This window comes from Canis aureus, chromosome 10 (assembly GCF_053574225.1).
Source record: "Canis aureus isolate CA01 chromosome 10, VMU_Caureus_v.1.0, whole genome shotgun sequence".
Classification (NCBI taxonomy): Eukaryota; Metazoa; Chordata; class Mammalia; order Carnivora; family Canidae; genus Canis; species Canis aureus.
In genome coordinates this window covers 2,024,967-2,041,107 of record NC_135620.1, presented here as the reverse complement: position 1 = coordinate 2,041,107, position 16,141 = coordinate 2,024,967, and positions in this window count along the sequence as shown.

Here is a 16,141-nt window from a genome sequence, read left to right as displayed (position 1 = left end):
TGTGTATGGTGTAAAGAAATGGTGCTGCTTCAGGAAGTGTCTCTGGTGTGTGCTTCATGTTGTGTTTTGGCTGCTTTGCCCTTCAGGCCAATTATCCGTAGAGGCTCTCCCTGCCTGCAGTAGGCAATGTTTGGTCCTTATCCTGAATGTCATGAGTTTTAACTAGGCATATTCTGGTCTTCTTGTGAAATGAGACCTAGCACCACCTCCATGAGAACTGATGCCCTGCAGAACTCTGGTCAGTGGGAGATCTCAGGTAGGCAGGGGTTTGTGCTGGTCTTCTGGTGGAGGAGCCTGTCACACTGGGACTGATGGAAGCCTGACTAATAAGGGCACTTCCATTGGAGCTCAGGAGTGTGGGGCTTGGTATATGCAAGTTAAGCAGCCAGTGCTGGCACTATGCTGTTTCCTGTTGGTGGCTCTACATTTATGCTGAGGGGTGAGAGAGAGAATTGATAATGGCCACTTCTTTTGTTCCCAGGGAAGTGTCTCCATGATGTAGATTCTCAGGGAGTGGTCTGACCAGATTGAATCATTTCCCCACTGTGTACCCCAGGTGCTATTTAGATCACTGTTTCCAGGCTGTCTGTCCTGGAGTTGTTTCCCTGTGTTGTCTCCAGGAACAGTGCAGTGCCTTCTGGGCTCTAACCTAGTGAAGCCCACTGACTTTTAAGACTCCGGGCTTTCAGCCCCACTGATTTCAAGAACTCATGACATTCAGATACTCTCATTTCTCAAGCCAGTTGCTTTGGGGAAATATTCTCCTTGTACCTTATCCTGTGTGCTCCACTCTCTTGTCCTTCTCTATAACCATGCCTCCTACCCCTCCTAAGCACCTGCAATCCCTTTCTCCCCTAAACCACAGTTCTGCACTTCCTATCTTCTTTGATGTAACCTCTTCTCTCCTTTAGTCATGGGGTTTAGTTCTGCAGTCTTTGTGGTCTATTTCTGGGGTATTTAGGATGATTTGATTACTATCTAGTTGCATTCACAGGACAAAGTGAGCCTAGGGTCCTCCTACTCCGCCACCATTTTCTTCTCCAAAACATTTGCTTTCATTCATGAATGTATAAATTCTGATTGTTAATAGATCATCAGTTATGTTGACATATCTTCCTTATCCTTTCTAGGGTTATCATTGTATTTAATAAACATAAAAGATAGTGAGATGAACATGTGTCACAGAAAATGAAAGAGAAACATAAGCTAAGGAAAATATTTATGGGATATTTGTGAGAGAGAATTATATAAGATAGGAACATAGTTAAAGGATTTGCATATTGTGTGTCTAGACACTCCTTGCTTGCTAGCAGTATATTTTGTGCCTAAACTTGAGAAGTTAAGGAATAAGGAACAAGAGGATTGTGACAACAACATGGAAATTTTAAAAAATTTTTCAAAAGGTCCTTAATAAGAAAAAATATTTGGTCTACCACAAGAAAAGTTTTAGAAAGACCACAAATACACAGGGGTTAAAGAACATCCTACTACAGGAAATTAAGGGAGAATTTTAAAAATGCATGGAAACAAATGAAAATGAAAGCAAGAGAGATCAAAACCTTTAGGATGCAGCAAAGGGAGTCCTCTTTAAAAAAATTTTTACTTATTAATGATACACATGGACAGAGGCAGAGGGAGAAGCAGGCTCCCTGCAGGGAGCCTGTTGTGGTACTTGATCCCAGGACCCCAGGATTGTGACCAGAGCCAAAGGCAGATGCTCAACCACTGAGCCACCCAGGTGCCCCAGCAAAGGAGGTCCTAAAAGAGAAGTACATAGCAATACAGGCCTTCCTCAAAGAAACAAGAAAAGTCCCAAATACACAACCTAACTTTACACCTAAAGGAGCAGGAAAAAGAATAGCAAGTAAAGCCTAAATCCAGCAGGAGAAGAGAAATAGTAAGGATTAAAGCAGAACTCAGTGATATCCAAATAAAAAACAAACAAACAACCACACAAAACAGTAGAACAGAGCAATAGAACAAGGAGCTAGTTCTTTAAAAGAATTAGTAAGATTGATAAATTCATGGCTAGAATTCTCAAAAAGAAAAGAGAAAGGACCCAAATTAATAAAATCATGAATCAAAGAGGAGAGATCACAACCAACACAAAGGAAAAACAAATTATTTTAAGAACATGTTATAAGCAATATATGCCAACACATTAAGCAATCTGGAAGAAATGGATTTATTCCTAGAAAATTATAAACTACCAAAACTGAAATAGGAAGAAATAGAAAACCTGAACAGATGCATAAGCAGCAAAGAAATTGAAGCAGTAATGAAAAATCTCCCAACCAACAAGAGTTGAGGACTAGATGGCCTCCCAGTGGAATACTACCAAACATTTAAAGAAGAATTAATACCTATTCTTCTGAAATTGTTTAAAAAAATAGAAATGGAAGGAAGACTTCCAAAGTCATTCTATGAGACCAGCATCACCTTGATCCCAAAAACCAGACAAACACGCCATCAAAAAACAGAATTACAGGGATCACTGGGTGGTGCAGCAGTTTGGCGCCTGCCTCTGGCCCAGGGCGCGATCCTGGAGACCCGGGATCAAATCACACGTCTGGCTCCTGGTGCATGGAGCCTGCTTCTCCCTCTGCCTGTGTCTCTGCCTCTCTCTTTCTCTGTGTGACTATCATAAATAAATTAAAAAAATTTTTTTTAATTAAAAAAAACCAGAATTACAGGTTAATATCCCTCATGAACAGGAATGTAAAAATTCTCATCAACTTACTAACAAATAGGATCTGACAGTACATTAAAGGATTATCAACAAAACCAAGTGGAATTATTCCATTGGCTGCAAGGGTAGTTCAACATCTGCAAATCTATCAATGTGACACACTACATTAATACAAGAAAGGACAAGAAACATATGATCTTCTCTATAGACGCAGAGAAAGCATTTGACAAAGTATAGCATCCTTTCTTGATTAAAACTCTCCACAGTGTTGGAATAAAGGGAACATACCTTAATCCCACAGCAAATATCAATCAAAACCACAATGAGATACCACCTCACACCAGTGAGAATGGGGAAAATTAACAAGGCAGGAAACAGCAAATGTTGGAGAGGATGTGGAGAAAGGGGAACCCTCTTACACTGTTGGTGGGAATGTAAACTGGTGCAGCCACTCTGGAAAACTGTGTGGAAGTTCTTCAAAGAGTTAAAAATAGACCTGCCCTACGACCCAGCAATTGCACTGTTGGGGATTTACCCCAAAGATTCAGATGCAATGAAACGCCGGGACACCTGCACCCCGATGTTTATAGCAGCAATGTCCACAACAGCCAAACTGTGGAAGGAGCCTCGGTGTCCATCGAAAGATGAATGGATAAAGGAGATGTGGTTTGTGTATACAATGGAATATTCCTCAGCCATTAGAAACGACAAATACCCACCATTTGCTTCAACGTGGATGGAACTGGAGGGTATTATGCTGAGTGAAGTTAGTCAATCGGAGAAGGACAAACATTATATGGTCTCATTCATTTGGGGAATATAAATAATAGTGAAAGGGAAAATAAGGGAAGGGAGAAGAAATGTGTGGGAAATATCAGAAAGGGAGACAGAACGTAAAGACTCCTAACTCTGGGAAACGAACTAGGGGTGGTGGAAGGGGAGGAGGGCGGGGGGTGGGGGTGACTGGGTGGCGGGCACTGAGGGGGGCACTTGATGGGATGAGCACTGGGTGCTATTCTGTATGTTGGCAAATTGAACACCAATAAAAAATAAATTTATTATTTAAAAAAAGAAAACAAATATCATTCTCAATGGGGAAAGACTGAGAGCTTTTCCCCTAAAGTCAGGAACACAATAGGGGTGCCCACTCCCACCTCTGTGAGCACCAACATAGGACTAGAATTCCTAGCCTTCTTAGAAATAAAAGGCATTTAAATCAGCAAAGAAGATGTCAAACTCTCATACTTGGCAGATGACATGATACTTCATGCAGATATCAAAAAAAAAAAAAAACCTCTCCACCCCAAAATTGCTAGACCTCATACAGAAATTCAGCAATGTGTTAGGATAGAAAATCAACAGGCAAAAATTAATTGCATTTTTATACACTAAGAATGAGACAGAAGAGAGAGAAATTAAGGAATCATTTCCTTTTACAATTGCACCAAAATCTATAAGATACCTAGGTATAAACCTAACCAAAGAGGTAAAAGACCTATACTCTAAAACTACACAACACTTATGAAAGTAATGGAGGAAGACACAAAGAAATGGAAAACCATTCCATGCTCTTGGATTGGAAGAAAAAATATTGTGAAAATGTCTTTGCTACCCAGGATAGTCTAAACATTAAATGCAATCCTTATCAAAACACCATCAAAATTTTTCACAGAGCTGGCACAAATAATCCTAATATTTGTAGGGAACCAGAGAAGACCCTGAATAGCCAGAGGAATGTTGAAAAAGAAAACCAAAGCTGAGGGCTTCTCAATTCCTGACTTCAAGCTATATTCCAAAGCTGTGATCATCAAGACAGTGTGGTACTGGTGCAAAAACATAGCTCAATGGAGCAAGATAGAAAACCCAGATATGGAACCTAAACTCTATGGCCAACTAATCTTCAACAAAGCAAGAAAGAATATCTAATGAAAAAAGTCTCTTCAACAAATGGTGTTGGGAAATTTGGACAGCCACATGCAGATGAATGAGACTGGATTGCTGTCTTACATCATATACAAAAATAAACTCAAAATGGATAAAACACCTAAGTCTGAGACAGGATCCTTAAAGTCCTAGAGCAGAGCACAGGCAGCAATCTCTTTGACCTCAGTTACAGCAACTTCTGGCTAGACACGTCTCCAAAGGCAAGAGAAACAAAAGCATAAATGCACTATTAGGACTTCATCCAGATGAAAACCTTTTGCACAGCAAAGGAAATAGCAACTAAAAGGCAACCTACAGAATGGGTGAAGATATTTGCAAATGTCTTATCAGACAAAGAACTAGTATCCAAGATCTATAAAGAACTTATCAAACTCAACACCCATAGAACAAGTAATCAGGTCAAGAAATGGGCAGAAGACATGAATAGACATTTCTCCAAAGAAGATATACAAATGGCCAACAGACACATGAAAAAATGCTCACCTGCACTGGGCATCAGGGAAATACATATCAAAACTACAATGAGATACCACATCACATAAATCAGAATGGCTAAAATTAACAAGTCAGGAAACAAAAGATGTTAATGAGGATTAACATTTGTTAATGAAGAAAGGGGAGAAAGGGGAACCCTCTCATACTGCTGGTTGGAATGCAAGGTAGTACAACCACTCTGGAAATCAGTATGGAAGTTCCTCAAGATGTTAACTACCCTACAACCCAGCAATTGCCCTCCTGGGTATTAACCCCAAAGATACAAATGTAGTGATCTAAAGGGGCACCTGCACTCCAACGTTTCTAGTGGCAAAATCCACAATAGTCAAACGATGGAAAAAGCTAAGATGTCCATTGAGAGATAAATGGATAGAAGCAACTATGGGGGCAGGGGCAAGATGGCAGAAGAGTAGGGGTCCTCACCTCACCTGGTCCCACAACGTACCTAGATAACTTTCAAAACATCCTGAACAGCTATGAATTTGACCTGAGATTTAAAGAGAGAACAGCCCAAATGCTACAGAGAGAAGGGTTTTCGCTTCTAGCAAGGTAGGAAGGTGGAAAAAGTTAAAAAAAAAAAAAAAAAAAAAAGAATCAAATGGGGAGGGGCTCCGCGAGGAGCCAGGCTAAAGCCAGTCAGTGAAAGCCTCCAGGACAGGAAAGCCCTGCCCTGGAGAAGTGAGAACTTTATAATCTGCACCAGATTTTTCCTGGGTGGAAAAGTGCTCAGCAGAGAAATAAAGCAGAATCTCAGGAGGAGCAGTGAAGCCTCCAGATTCCCAGAGTCACTAATAGAAGAAGTACGCCCTGGGGGAAAGCACACCACAAACTGTGGACCCATCCTGGTAAAGGACTGGAGCGCACACCCAGCAGGGCATTTGGAAGAGCCAGTCGGTTAGGCGGGCGGCTCCAGACTGAGGTGTCTGTGTCCTGATGCCTTCAGGAGATGTGCCCACCAACAGCGCGATTCCAGTAGCACAGGGCCGTGGATCCCAGGGCACCCAAGCGACAAAGCTGGTGATCCTGTGCTCCCCGTGGGACAGGCAGAAGAGAGGAAGGCTGAGAACTCTCCTGCTGCTGGGCACCCCCAAGCCGTGCAGATCAGTGCACCCATGCCTGCCCTGGGAGCATCTAGACCAGTGCAAACTGGGAGACTGCATTAGTTAGGAGCAGGGAGCTGACTCCAGAGCTGGAGATCTGGCTGTCACCATTGTTGTTTTTCCTCCTTCTTTCACCCTGTGCCTGAGAGGGGGTGGGGCCAGCAGGGAACAAAGGCCTCACTGGACAAACAGCTCACACTGAGCCCAGCACTGGCAGGGGGTGGAATCTGCACCCAGGTGTGCACACCTGAGTATCAGCACAGCAGACCCCTCTCCCAGAACACCAGCTGGAAGAACAGAGGAAGAATAAGTTGTTAACCAAGCAGCGAACAAAGCTCCAGGGGAAGTCAAGTGATTTATAGGATACAGAACTAGAGGATACCCCTCCTTTAAAAAAAAAAAATTCCCTTTTTCCATTACACCTCACTTTTATATCAGACTAAAAATTTCCAATATTTTTTCTCTTTTCCCACCTTAACTACAATATTTTACCAGCTCTTCATTTTTAAGTTTCTTCCTTTTTGACTTTCATATTTCTACAATTACATGTCTTAGATATATTTTCCACTTCCGGATTCCCTTCAACAGATTCAATTTAATTTTGGAAGATATACAAGATATGGGTTTTTTTGTTATCTCTGCCTCATTTTGTTCTACAATGGCAGAGTTTAATACCTCTTAAAACATGACCAACATGCACCCAGAACCAAGTTGAATACCTTGCTGCTTTATTGTGTGAGATTATATTGTCTCTTCATTCCCATTCTGCCCCCTTCTTTTATCTTGTTTATGTTTTGCTGGTCAATGTTGGGGCTTTCTACAAGTATTGCTGGTTGATATAAATCTGGGACTGAGCATCTTCTAATATACAGAACTTAATATACTTAGAACCAAGAGGATTACCCTCTAGAACCCCTCAGGTAGACTACATTCTCCCTCCACTACAACTTCTTGACCACCACCATCTCCCAGTCCCCCTCTTTTCTTTTTTTTTCCTTTTCTCTCTTTGCTTCTTTAACTTTGTTTTTTTTTTCTTTTTTCTTTTTCTTTTTTCTCTTCTTCTTTGGGATTCATGGCTTTTTATTTGTTATTACTTTGTTTTAAAATTTGTTTTTCACTTTAGTGGTCCTTTTGTTTTCTTTTGTTCTGATCTTTTTCATTTTCTGGTCTCTGACCTTGTCAGAACAATCTGGGGTAAAATTCACTTAGGTTGGGGTTGATATTTTTGACTCAGCCCACTCATACAACTACTCTTCACTGAGTAAAATGACTAGAAAGAAGAACTCACCACAAAAGAAAGAATCAGAAACAGTACTCTCTGCCACAGAGTTACAGAATTTGTATTATAATTCGATGTCAGAAAGCCAATTCAGAAGCACAATTTTAAAGCTACTGGTGGCTCTGCAAAACAAACAAACAAACAAACAAACAAACAAAAAACATAAAGGAATCAAGAGACTTCATGACTGCAGAATTTAGATCTAATCAGGCTGAAATTAAAAAACAATTAAATAAGATGCAATCCAAATTGGAGGTCTTAACAACAGGGTTAATGAGGTAGAAGAAAGAGTGAGTGACATAGAAGACAAGTTGATGCCGAGGAAGGAAGCTAAGTTAAAAAGAGAAAAAAAAATTTAAAAATTAAAAAATTAAAAGACCATGAGGAAAGGTTAAGGGAAATAAAAATAAAAATCTAAGAAGGAAAAATCTACATATAATTGGGGTTCCAGAAGGCACCGAGAGGGCCAGAAAGCATATTTGGACAAATAATAGCTGAGAACTTCCCTAATTTTGGGAGGGAAACACGCATTCAGATCCAGGAGATAGAGGGGTTCCCTTCCCCCCAAAAATCAATAAAAACAATTCAATACCTCGATACTTAGTATCTTGCAAAACTTGCAAATTTCAGAGATAAAGAGAAAAACTTAAAGAAGCAAGAGATAAGAGATCCCTATCTTATATGAAGAGAAATATCAGATTAACAGCAGACCTCTCCACAGACACCTGCCAGGCCAATAAGGGCTGGCATGATATATTCAGAGTACTAAATGAGAAAAACAAGCAGTGAAGAATACTGTATCCAGCAAAGCTGTCCTTCATTCAGAATAGAAGGAAAGGTAAAGAGCTTCCAGGATAGGCAGAAACTGAAAGAATATGTGACCACCAAACCAGCTCTGCAAGACATATTAAGGGGGACTCTGTAAAAGAAAGAGCCCAAAGAAATAATCTACAAAAATAGGACTAAATAGGTATTATGATGACACTAAATTCATATCTTTTAGTAGTTACTCTGAATGTGAATGGGCTAAATGAACCCATCAAAAGACGCAGGGTTTTGGACTGGATAAAAAATCAAGACCCATCTATTTGTTGTCTACAAGAGACTCATTCGAGATCTAAGGACACTTCCAGCCAGAAAATGAAGGGGAGTAGAAAAATTGTAAATTGAATCATAAATTGTTCTCCATTCAAATGGTCCTCAAAAGAAAGCTGGGGTCACAATCCCCATATCAGATAAATTAAAGTTGATCCCAAAGAGTTTAAAAGAGATGAAGAGAGACACTGTATCATAATTAAAGGATCTATCCAACAAGAAGACTTAACAATCATGAATATTTATGTCCCTAATGTGGGAGCTGCCAAGTATATCAATCAATTAATAACCAAAGTAAAGACATACTTAGATAATAATACACTAATACTGAGAGACTTCAACATGGCACTTTCTGCAAATGACAGATCTTCTAAACATAACATCACCAAAGAAACAAGGCCTTTTTTTTTTTTTAAAGATTTTATTTACTCATTCATGAGAGACACAGAGAGAGAAAAAGAGAGGCAGAGACACAGGCAGAGGGAGAAGCAAGCTCCATGAAGGGAGCCCGACATGGGACTCGATCCTGGGACTCCAGGATCCCACCCTGGGCCAAAGGCAGGAGCCAAACCGCTGAGCCACCCAGGGATCCCCAAAACAAGGGCTTTAAATGATACACTGGACCAGATGGATTTCACAGATATATACTTTGCATCCGAAAGCAATGAATACACATTCTTCTCAAGTGCACACGGAACTTTGTTCAGAATAGACCACATACTGGGTCACAAATCAGGTCTCAATGGACACCAAAAGATTGGGATTGTCCCCTGCATATTTTCAGACCTCAATGCTTTGAAACCAGAGATCAATCTCAAGAAGAAATTTGGAAGGAACTCAAACACGTGGAGGTTAAAGAGCATCCTATTAAAAGATGAATCGGTCAACTAGGAAATTAAAGAAAAATTTAAAAGATTCATGGAAACCAATGAAAATGAGATACAACCATTCAAAATCTTTGGAATACAGCAAAAGCAATCCTAAGAGGGAAATACATCGCAACAAGCCTCCCTCAAAAAATTGGAAAAACCTCAAATACACAAGCTAGCGTTGCACCTAAAGGAACTGGAGAAAGAACATTAAATAAAATGTACACCAGGCAGAAAAAGAGAGGTAATAAAGATTCGAGCAGAATTCAATGAAATAGAGACTAGAAGACCTGTAGAAAAGATCAACAAAACCAGGAGTTGGTTCTTTGAAAGAATTAAAAGATAGATAAACCATTTGCCAGCCTTATTAAAAAGAAAAAAGACTCAATAAAATCACGAATGAAAGAGGAGAGATCACAGCCAATACCAAGGAAATACAAATGATTTAAAAGCACTGCGTGTTATACTATAGGTTGGCAAATCGAACTCTAATAAAAAGAATAATAAAAAAAACATATCATGAGCACTTATGCACCAATAAATTAGGCAATCTAGAAGAAATGGATGCATTTCTGGAAAACCCACAAATTACCAATACTGGAACAGGAAGAAATAGAAAGCATGAACAGGCCAAAATTGAAGCAGACATCAAAAACTTCCCAAGAAGAAATAAAACCTATTCTACTAAAGCTGTTCTGAAGGAGACAAAAGGATGGAATACCTCCAAACTCATTTTATGAGGCCAGCATCACCTTAATTCCAAAACCAGAGAAAGACCCCATCAAAAAGGAGAATTATAGACCAATATCTCTGATAAACACATGCAAAAATTCTTAACAAGATACTAGCCAATAGGATCCAGCAGTACTTTAAAAAGATTATTCACCATGACCACGTGGGATTTGTCCCTAGGATGCAAGGTTGGTTCAACATTGGTAAAACAATCAACGTGATAGATCATATCAACAAGAGAAAAAACAAGAACTATATGATCCTCTCAATAGATGCAGAGAAAGCATTTGACAAATTGCAGCATCCATTCCTGATCAAAACTCTTCAGAGTGTAGGGATAGAAGAAACATTCCTCAGCATCTTAAAAACATCTACAAAAAGCTCACAGCAAATATCATTCCCATTGGGGAAGCACTGGGAGCCTTTCCCTTAAGATTAGGAATATGACAAGGATGTCCACTGTCACCACTGTTATTCAACATAGTATTAGGAGTCCTAGCCTCAGCAACCAGACAACACAAATAAATAAATAAATGGCATTAAAATTGGCAAAGAAGTCAAACCCTCCCTATTCACAGATGACATGATACAGTACATAGAAAACCCAGACTCCACCCCAAGATTGCTAGAACTCATAGAGCAATTCAGCAATGTGTCAGGACACAAAATCAATGCCCAGAAATCAATGGCATTTCTATACATTAACAATGAGACTGAAGAAAGAGAAATTAGGGAGTGAATTCCATTTACAATTGCACCCAAAGCAGAAGATACCTAAGAATAAACCTAACCAAAGAGGTAAAGGATCTATACCCTAAAAACTACAGAACACTTCTGAAAGAAATTGAGGAAGACACAAAGAGATGGAAAAATATTCCATGCTCATGGATTGGAAGAATAAACATTGTGAAAATCTCTATGCTACCCAGGGAAATTTACACGTTCAATGCAATCCCTATCAAAATACCATGGACTTTCTTCAGAGAGTTGGAACAAATCATCTTAAGATTTGTCTGGACTCAGAAAAGACCCCAAATAGCCAGGGGAATATTAAAAAAGAAAACTAGAGCTAGAAGCATCACAAGGCTGAATTTCAAGTTGTACTACAAAGCTATGATCAACAAGACATTGTGGTACTGGCCCAAAAACAGACACATAGATCAATGGATCATAGAGAATCCAAAATGGGCCCTCAACTCTATGGTCAACTAATATTTGAGAAAGCAGGAAACTATCCACTGGAAAAAGGACAGTATCTTCAATAAATGGTGCTGGGAAAAATTGGACAGCCACATGCAGAACAGTGAAACTAGACCATTATCTTACAACATACACAAAGATCTTTCATATCTAAATATGAGACAAGAATCCATCAAAATCCTAGAGAAGAACACAGGCAACACCCTTTTTGAACTTGGCCACAGCAATTTCTTGCAAGATACACCTATGAAGGCAAGGGAAACAAAAGGAAAAATGAGCTCTTGGGACTTCATCAAGATAAAAAGCTTCTGACAGCCGAAGAAACAGTCAACAAAACTACTTGCAAATGACATATCAGATAAAGGGCTAGTATCCAAGATCTATAATTAACTTATTAAACTCAACAGCAAAGAAAAAAAGAATCCAATCATGAAATGGGCAAAAGACATGAAAAGAAATTTCACCAGAGAAGACATACACATGGCCAACAAGCACATGAAAATATGCTCCACATCACTTGCCATCAGGGAATACAAATCAAAACCACAGCCAGATACCACCTCACACGAGTGAAAATGGAGAAAATTAACAAGACAGGAAACAACAAATGTTGTAGAGGATGTGGAGAAAGGAGAACTCTTGCATAGTTGGTGGGAATGTGAACTGGTACGGTCACTGTGGAAAACTGTATGGAGGTTCCTCAAAGAGTTAAAATTGAGCTACCCTATGATCCAGCAATTGCACTACTGGGGATTTACCCCAAAGATACAATGCAGTGAAAGACTAAGACACCTGCACCCCAATGTTTATAGCAGCAATGTCCACAATAGCCAAGCTGTGGGAGGAGCCTTGGTGTCCATCAAAAATGAATGGATAAAAAGATTGTTAGAGAGAGAGAGAGAGAGAGAGAAAGAGAGAAAGAGAGAGAGCCAGGAGCATTATTCATATATATATATCTTAATGGAATATCATATATATTAATATTATATTATATATATAATGAATATTACTCAGCCATTAGAAATTATGAATACTCACCATTTGCTTTAATGTGGATGGAACAGGAGGGTATTTTGCTGAGTGATGTAAGTCTATTTCGAGTACGACAAACATTATATAGTTTCACTCATACAGGGAATATAAAAAATGTGAAAGGGATTATAAGGGAAAGGAGAGAACATGAGTGGGAAATATTAGAGAGGTTGACAGAAAATGAGAGACTCCTAACTCTGGGAAAATGGAAGGGGAGGTAGGTGGCAGATCGGGTGACTTCATGACAGGCACTGAAGGGGGCACTGGACACAATGAGCACTGGGTGTTATACTATATGTTGGCAAATTGAACTCCAATAAAAAACATATCAAATAAAGAAAAAGAATAAATTCTTGTTATTTAGAACAGCAATAGTAAGCATTGAGGTCTTTAACTAAGTGAAAAAGTCAGATAGAGAAAAACAAATACCATATGATCTCACTATATTTTGAATCTAAAAAATAAAACAAGAAAATACAAATCAACCTCCTACATATAGAGAACAGATTGATGGTTGCTGTTGAGTGAGGGATAAAATTGGTTAAAGAGGTAAATGGTACAAAAAAACAATTATGTAAAAAAATAATCAGATATGTAAGTTGTGGGGATGTAATGTGCAGTATAGTGAATACAGTATAGCTTACACTGTATTGTATATTTGAAGTTCCTAACAGAATAGATTTTAAAAGCCTTCACTAAAAGAAAAATATTTGCAAATATGTAAGGAAAACTTACACTTGTCATCATTTTGCAATATATACAAATATTGAATCATTTTGTGATACACTTGGAACTAATACCAAGTTGTATGCCAATTATACCCCAATTAAAGACATAAAACAAAGATATCCCCCAAACATCTGGAAATGAGAAGTGTTCTAAGTATGCAAGGATCAAAGGAAGAAGTTACAAAGGAAATTAAAACATATATTGAATAATTAAAAATAAATATGTCACATATCAAAATTTATCATGAAACTAGAGCAGTCATTAAAGTTTGACATTAAGTGTCAATATTAGAAAAGAAGATATAAAATCAGAAATCTATATTTCCACCTCAAGTCTATAGAGAAAAGAGTAAGTGAAACTGAAAACAAGAAGGAAGGAAATAATAAAGATTATGGCAGATATTAATGAAGTAAAAAATAAACAATGGAGAAAAGCAATGAAACAATAAGTCAGCTGCCTGAAGTGATCGATAAATCTGATAAACTTCTAGTTAGGCTGAATGAAACAGAGAAGACAAAAATTATCAATATAAAAAAATGAAACATGGGGCATCAATACTGTTCCCATGGATATTAAAAGGATAACAATGAATAATAAGAACTCTATCCTCACAAATTCAACAAGTGAGAAAAAACAGACTAATTACTTAAAAGACAAGAACAACCAAAACTCGAGCAAAAGAGACAAAATAAAAAGTTCTCTATTAATTAAAAATCTTTTAAAAAACAAAAGAAAGAAGAAAGTTAAAAAGAGGGAGAGAGACAGAGAGAGAGACAGAGAGAAATTCAGGCACATATTTTTTTCACTAATGAATTCTACCAAACATTTAAAGAAGAAATAGTATTAATTCTATATAAATTTATCCAGAAAAGGAAGGCAAAATAGACAAAATAATTATGAAAAAAAGAATAATGTTTGAAGGCTCACATCCTATTCTTACCCTATTCTAAGACTTACCAGAAAATTGACATAATTTGGACATTATGGTGTTGAGGAAAGCATAGATATGGCACAACAATGGAACAGAATAGAGAGGACAGAAATTCACCTGAGTATGATTAAACAATTTTGACAACTTGTTAAGGCAATTCAATAGAGAAAGAAATTTCTTTCAAGAATGTTTCCTAAAAAGGTGTATACCAATATAGTGGTGGTGATATTATGGGGGGAGAGGGTGGAGATAAACAAATTAGCCCATATGTTTCCTGGAGAAAAGGTTTGTGATAATAATTTCTCTCTCTCAAGTTAATTTACCTGTGTTTGCCTCCTAATAATTCCAGTGTCTCCGTGAAGCTCTTTCACTGTGCCATACTTACTTTATGTAAGTGTTAAACTTCTTCATTTTGGACTTGTATCCCCACAAAGTCCCTGAGTAAGTGAATTAGACCCCATTTTGAGAAAGGAAAAATGTTTTGAAGTGATTTACCAAAGGTCAGACAGCTAGAATGCTGCACATCCACCTTCTTTGCTCACTCTCACACAAATATCCACCTGTGTGTACACGGCATCTCCATTCTGAGTTCAATAGCCACAGTTATATTTCTGAGCTTGTTTCCTGACTCCTCTGCTGTCATTACAATTATGCAGAAAAAAAGGCATCCCAACAAAGATCACTAGAGTTTACCTCCCACTTTCTCGATGACATCCCCCAGAAAGTGATTTCATTTGTCCCTTGCTATGCTGACTTAGGACTGCTGCAATAGGAGAGAGAAGCCTGCCCTGGGAATTGGACATTTCACTTCACCTGCTCCAACAATGTCTTACTTCAGAGAACCAAAATTTCATCTCACAGCTCCTAAACTGGAGAGAAGTTAGGACAGAGACTATATTACAACATTGACCCAGTCTTCTACAAAATGCCTTCAGACAATGGCATGGACAATCAAGGAAGAGGGGTTTCCCTTCCTCAAAAACATAAACTCTCTGATGATCTGAGTCACTACCACCAAACTTAGGTCAGGAAAGGGGGTTTTGTGTTCAAGAAGTCATGGGGGGAACAAAAAAGTTAAGGCATAGTGAAATCTTATTGAGGGCTACTGCATGACAAAGTTCACTCCAGATGCCTAAAGTGTTGGCCAATTATTCATGGCACCTCCTGGAGGAGCTTTAGAAGGTCCTTCAGACAGAGACTGAGTGAGTTTTGCAGGATGACATAAGAAGGACCCAAAATTGCACACTATCATTGATTGGGCTCATAGGTCTTGAATTATAGACACCTCCCAGCTCTATCTCCTCCTCCCAGACCCCAACACCTCTATCTTCTTAACAGGTCCCTCTTTCACACTTTGCACTGCCAGGGGAATACTTTAAGCTGTTTATGTATGCCAGCCAGGCACATGAACACTCTTGTTAACGTTGGGATCAGTCTGATGAAACCAAAGTACTAATACTTATTGTACTACTTCCACCTTCTTCTGAGTTCTTCCTTCCCACAGTGAAAGATTCATTTTCTTGTCTCTTCGGGAAACTCAGGAACTTTTAAATAAACCCCACAGCTGTAAGTATTTGATAACTCTCATCTTATCACAAGTATCTTCCCCAAGGCACCTATAAAGACCCTTTGGATTTGTCTTTTTCTATCTTAAGGCCACCAAATTGGAAGGAAAAGACCCAAGGATCTTGAAAAGGTCATGACTTCTGGAGGAGAAGAAGATTGTGTAGGACCAGTGCTGGCCACATTTGGTTGATGAGATGAAAAAGGTGGAGTATTTGTTCACTGTCCATGCTCTTTATTAGGATAGATGGGATTTGGTGGCAAGATGGTAAGCAGTCTGTATCCTGCTAGTGTGAATTCTGCACTGGGAATGCATGTGAGAATCTAAGGAACAAAAATTTTTAAATGCAATGTGGCCATACACAAGGGTCAAGAGCTCCATTCCTTTGAGTATTTCACATGTATTTTATACATGAAGCAGCACAATCACTCACTTTCCCTTCTTGCCTCCTTTCTTCCCTCCTGCAGACTTCTACTGAGCAG